This window comes from Arachis stenosperma, chromosome 5 (assembly GCF_014773155.1).
Source record: "Arachis stenosperma cultivar V10309 chromosome 5, arast.V10309.gnm1.PFL2, whole genome shotgun sequence".
NCBI lineage: Eukaryota > Viridiplantae > Streptophyta > Magnoliopsida > Fabales > Fabaceae > Arachis > Arachis stenosperma.
Window position 1 is genome coordinate 98,822,459 of NC_080381.1, and position 6,476 is coordinate 98,828,934.

The window sequence follows — 6,476 nt, forward strand, 5'->3', positions numbered from 1 at the left end:
TGTTTCTTATCTTTTTCAAAACCACCTAACTACTTTTCCCTCTCTAATTTTCGAAAATATCTCACCTTTTTTTCAAAAATTCTTTTTGTTCTAAATTTTAATTTTAAATTATATCTTATATTTAATTTTCAAAAATTACTAACCTCTTTTTCAAAATTATTTTCGAAATTCTCCCTGTCTTTTCTTATTCTTTTTAATTATTTATTTACTAACACTTCTCTTCACCTCTCTTCATCTAAAAATCCAAACCATTCTTCTTCACTCTTCTCCCATTTCTTCTTCTACGAACATAAAGGAATCTCTATACTGTGACATAGAGGATTCCTCTTTCTTTTCTTGTTTTCTTCTCTTTCATATGAGCAGGAATAAGGATAAAGGCACTCTTGTTGAAATTGATCCAGAACCTGAAAGGACCCTGAAGAGAAAATTAAGAGAAGCTAAGTTACAACAATCTAAAGGTAACCTTTCAGAAACATTAGAACAAGAGAAGGAGATGGCAGCCGAAAATAATAATAATGCAAGGAGAATGCTTGGTGACTTCACAAAGCCAACGTCCAAATTTGATGGAAGAAGCATCTCCATTCCTGCCATTGGAGCCAATAATTTTGAGCTTAAGCCTCAACTAGTTGCTTTAATGCAACAAAACTGCAAGTTTTATGGACTTCCATCTGAAGACCCTTATCAGTTTTTAACTGAGTTCTTGCAGATCTGTGAGACTGTAAAGACGAATGGAGTTGATCCTGAAGTCTACAGACTCATGCTTTTCCCTTTTGCTGTGAGAGACAAAGCTAGAATATGGTTGGATTCATAACCTAAGGATAGCCTGGACTCCTGGGATAAGCTGGTCACAGCCTTCTTGGATAAATTATTTCCTCCTCAAAAGCTGAGCAAGCTGAGAGTGGATGTTCAAACCTTCAAACAAAAAGATGGTGAATCCCTCTATGAAGCTTGGGAAAGATACAAGCAGCAGACCAAAAGATGTCCATCTGACATGTTCTCAGAATGGACCATATTAGATATATTCTATTATGGTCTCTCTGAATTTTCAAAAATGTCATTGGGCCATTCTGCAGGTGGATCTATTCACCTAAAGAAAACGCCTGAAGAGGCTCAAGAACTCATTGACATGGTTGCAAACAACCAATTCATGTACACTTCTGAGAGGAATTCCATGAATAATGGGATACCTCAGAAGAAAGGAGTTCTTGAAATTGATGCTCTGAATGCCATATTGGCTCAGAACAAAGTGTTGACTCAGCAAGTCAATATGATCTGAATGGATGGCAACATGCATCCAACAGTACTAAGGAGGCAGCTTCTGAAGAAGCTTATGATCCTGAGAACCCTGCCATGGCAGAGGTTAATTATATGGGTGAACCTTATGGAAACACCTATAACTCATCATGGAGAAATCATCCAAATTTCTCATGGAAGGATCAACAAAAGCCTCAACAAGGCTTTAACAATGGTGGACGCAATAGGCTGAGCAATAGCAAGCCTTTTCCATTATCTTCTCAGCAACAGACAGAGAATTCTGAACAAAACACTTCTAATTTAGCCAATCTAGTCTCTGATCTGTCAAAGGCCACTTTCAGTTTCATGAGTGAAACAAGATCCTTCATCAGAAATCTGGAGGCACAAGTGGGCCAGCTGAGTAAGAAAGTCATTGAAACTCCTCCCAGTATTCTCCCAAGTAATACAGAAGAGAATCCAAAAGGAGAGTGCAAGGCCATTTATATAATCAATATGGCCGAATGCACAAGGGAGGAGGAGGACGAAAATCCTAGTGAGGAAGACCTCCTGGGACGTCCCTCAAGTAAGAAGGAGTTTCCTATTAAGGATCCAAGGGAATCTGAGGCTCATATAGAGACCATAGAGATTCCATCAAATCTCCTTCTGCCATTCATGAGCTCTGAAGACTATTCTTCCTCTAAAGAGGATGAAGATGTAACTGGAGAGCAAGTTGCTCAATATTTAGGAGCTATCATGAAGCTGAATGCCAAGTTGTTTGGTAATGAGACTTGGGAAAGTGAACCTCCCTTGCTCATTGGTGAACTAGATACCTGGATTCAGCAAATTTTACCTCAAAAGAGACAAGATCCTGGCAAGTTCTTAATACCTTGTACCATAGGCACCATGACCTTTGAAAAAGCTCTGTGTGATCTGGGGTCAGGAATAAATCTTATGCCACTCTCTGTAATGGAGAAGCTGGGGATCATTGAGGTACAACCTGCCTTATTCTCATTACAATTGGCAGATAAGGCATTGAGACAAGCTTATGGAATAGTAGAGGACGTGTTGGTAAAGGTTGAAGGCCTTTACATCCCTGCTGATTTCATAATCTTAGACACTAGGAAGGAAGAGGATGATTGCATCATCCTTGGAAGACCTTTCCTAGCCACAGCAGGAGCTGTGATAGATGTCAACAGAGCAGAATTAGTCCTTCAATTGAATGGAGACTACCTTGAGTTTAAGGCATATGGCCATCCCTCTATGACAAAAGAGAGTAAGCATGAAGAGCTTCTTTCAGTTCAGAGTCAAGAAGAGCCCCCACAGTCAAACTCTAAGTTTGGTGTTGGGAGGCCACAACCAAACTCTAAGTTTGGTGTTAAGACCCCATATCCAAACTCTAAGTTTGGTGTTGGGACTATACAACATTGACCTGATCACCTTGTGGCTCCATGAGAGCCACTGTCAAGCTATTGACATTAAAGAAGCGCTTGTTGGGAGGCAACCCAATTTTATTTATCTAATTTTTTTTATTCTATTTTAGTGTTATTTTGTGTTTTATTAGGTACATGATCATGTGGAGTCACGAAAAAAATATAAAAATTAAGAACAGAATCAAAAATAGCAGAAGAAAAAAATCACACCCTGGAGGAAGCACAGGCTGGCGTTCAACGCCAGTAAGATGCATCTGGCCGGCGTTCAACGCCAGAACAGAGCATCATTCTGGCGCTGAACGCCAGAAACAAGCAACATTCTGGCGCTGAACGCCAGGAATGTGCCTAGAGAAGAAAAGCTGGCGCTGAACGCCAGTAACAAGCATGAAACTGGCGTTCAATGCCAGAAACATGCTTTACATGGGCGTTGAACGTCCAGAATGTGCACCACACGGTGTTTAAACACCAGAATGGTGTGCAAAGGCAATTTACATGCCTATTTGGTGCAAGGATGGAATTCCTTGACACCTCAGGATCTGTGGACCCCACAGGATCACCTCAGGATCTGTGGACCCCACAGGATCACCACCTACTATATTCCCACCTTACCTCCTAATCCTATTTTTGTGATTTGTATTCCCCATGTCACACTTCCCAACAACTTCAATCTCTGAATCTCTCTTCCCAATAAACACTCTTTCCCAACACCCTTCACCAATCACCTCAATCTCTCTTCCCAACTACCCCCTTCACCACTCACATCCATCCACTCTTCCCCATAAACCCCACCTACCTTCAAAATTCAAAAACATTTTCCCACCCAATCCCACTGTTCATACCCTGACCGGGCTCCTCCAAACTCGGTCAGTTCATAAAAGGTCCGACCTCGTCCTAAGGCTCACGCCTAAAGGTCGGACCTCGGACGAATAAAGCAAGGGAAGGCCCAACAAAAGGAACACAGCCCAAACCTAAAGGCCGAAAAGGCCTAGCAAAGGCGGTTCCACAAAGATAGGGATAAAACTCCCAAAGATAAGATAAGATAAGAATATCTTATCCAGGGAAGATCACGGCCAACTACTATAAATACACTGGAGCACCCAGGTATGGCATTCATTCCACATCTACACATATCTGCTTGGACCCATGCTAACTTAAGCATCGGAGTGTCATTGCAGGTACAACCACCAACCGCTCTGCATATCAAGCTCGGGTCCCTGAACCCCCACCTCGGGCCTCTCCAGACGACCGAGCTACACGTTTCAGGTAACCCCCGGAACATTGGCGCCGTTGCCGGGGACCTGGAAGTCATCCCTCCACCATGGCGGATGACCCTCACGACAATGACCGCGCTGCATCTGAACAAGAGGACGAAATTGACACCGGAGAACGACCGGACAGCCCTCTATCACCACGCACTCCAGGAGGAAACAAACAGAATCGCCCAAAGACATGACTCCCAAACAAAGATCCACAAAATTCCGAAAAAGAGAAGAGCTCGGAAATTCTAGAAGCAGTCCGAGCACAACAACACCGGCTGAAACAACTCGAAAAGGACATAAAGAAGCAGAAAGAAACTGAACAAGATCTGAGAAGGGAGACTCGAAAGCGCAGAGAATTAGAAGAAAAAACTGCAGAAAATAGAGGCCAACCTGAAAGACCGGACAGAACGCGGCACCACCCCCGAAGGCAACCATGATCCCTTCACGCAAGAGATCATGAAGGAGAAGGTACCACGAAACTTCAAACCACCCGACATGGATCTCTACGACAGCACCACCGATCCAAGTCACCACCTCAGCAACTTCAGAAGCAGAATGTACCTAGTCGACGCCTCCGACGCGATTCGGTGCAAAGCCTTCCCCACCACTCTCACCAAGTCAGCCATGAAGTGGTTCGACAACCTGCCACCAAGATCAATCACCAGCTTCGAAGACCTAACCAAAAAATTCCTAACAAGGTTCTCTATTCAAAAGGACAAGACAAAACATGCCCCCAGTCTACTCGGGATCAAGCAAGGTAACCAAGAAACTCTCCGAGAATACATGGAGCGATTCAACAAAGCCTGCCTGGACATACAACACTTGCCCACTGAAGCAGCCATCATGGGACTAGCAAACGGCCTAAAAGAGGGACCGTTTAGCCAATCCCTATCCAAACGATACCCGACCTCCCTATACGAGGTGCAGGAGCGGGCAGAAAAATATATCAACATGGAGGAAACCTCCCAGCTAAGAGACTCTTCTAGGAAGGAATCAACCTACCCACTCCGAGATCGGGATCGGGAACAGAAGAAAAAAGAAGACTCCAACTCGGACAAGCCACGGAAGTACCACAACTACACCCCCCTCCGAGTCTCCCTGGTAGACGTCTACAGAGAAGTATGCCACACCGAAAAGATCCCACCGCCCCGACCGCTAAAACACAAGAGAGCGGGAAGAGATCGGTCCGAATACTGTGAATATCACAAGCTCTACGGTCATTCTACTAACGACTGCTACGACCTAAAAAATGTTATAGAAAAGCTGGCCAGAGAAGGAAAACTCGACAGATACATAGCAGAGAAAGGAGAAGAGACCAGGAAGAGAAGGCGGGGAGATAACGAAGGTCGGGCCGAACAAACCCCGCGAACCCCTGAAAGACACGTTCACATGATAAATGGAGGTTTTGCAGGCGGAGGAACATCCAGATCCTCGCGAAAAAGACACCTCAAAGAAGTCTATCATGTCCGAGAAGACAGTCCCTGCCCGAGTTACCTACTATCTCATTTACCCGAGAAGATGCTCAAGGGATAATTCCCGGGCACGACGATCCAATGGTAGTCACCATTATCCTAGCAAACGCCAAATTACATCGAACCCTGATTGACCAGGGAAGCTCAGCAGATATCCTGTTCAAAACGGCATTCGACAAGCTCGGACTTGAAGAAAAAGAACTAAAGGCCTATCCCACCGACCTATTTGGGCTAGGGGATACCCCGATCCATCCCTTAGGATACATCCCGCTACACACTACCTTTGGAAGAGGCGAGCAATCTAAAACATTAAGCATCGACTACATTATAGTCGACGTCACTTCGGCATACAATGCCCTCATTGGGCGACCAACCCTAAACAGACTGGCAGCTATAGTCTCGACCCCACACCTCTGTATGAAGTTCCCTACCGCAAAAGGAATCGCTACCCTAAAAGGCGACCAAAAACTAGCGCGACGATGCTACAACGAAAGCCTGAGCCTAAAAGGGAAGGAGGTCAACACGATAGAACTCGGACGAGTTCAGTCCCGAGAAGATCTTCGACCACAACCAGAGGGAGAGACCGAAAAAGTCCAGATTGGGAACACACCTGAAAAAATAACAAACATAGGAGCGAACCTCAAAACGGGCCTAAAAGAGGAACTCATAACCCTCTTAAAGGAGAATTCCGACCTCTTCGCCTGGAAAGCCTCCGACATGCCAGGCATAAGCCCCGACCTGATGTGCCATAAGCTATCAGTTTACCCGGGATCCCGACCTGTCCAACAAAGACGCCGGAAGCTCGGACCCGAGCGCATGCAAGCAATAGAAGAACAAGTACAAGCACTACTAGATGCAGGGTTCATTAGGGAAGTAAAATACCCCCTATGGCTCGCAAACGTGGTCCTGGTAAAAAAGCCCAACGGAAAATGGAGGATGTGCGTCGATTACACAGACCTCAACAAAGCCTGCCCCAAAGACCCATATCCACTACCAAACATCGACGCCTTAGTAGACGCAGCCTCAGGCTACAGATATCTCTCCTTCATGGACGCATACTCGGGATACAATCAAATCCCGAT

The 6,476-nt window shown here is 44.9% G+C and overlaps 1 non-coding gene across 1 annotated transcript; it reads right to left on the bottom strand.

Annotated features, from left to right (window-relative positions):
* Positions 1-889: 889 nt before the first annotated feature.
* LOC130984037 (small nucleolar RNA R71) lies at positions 890-993 on the bottom strand. The gene has a single exon (XR_009087997.1). It is a non-coding gene; the product is annotated as a small nucleolar RNA R71 (small nucleolar RNA).
* Positions 994-6,476: the final 5,483 nt, after the last annotated feature.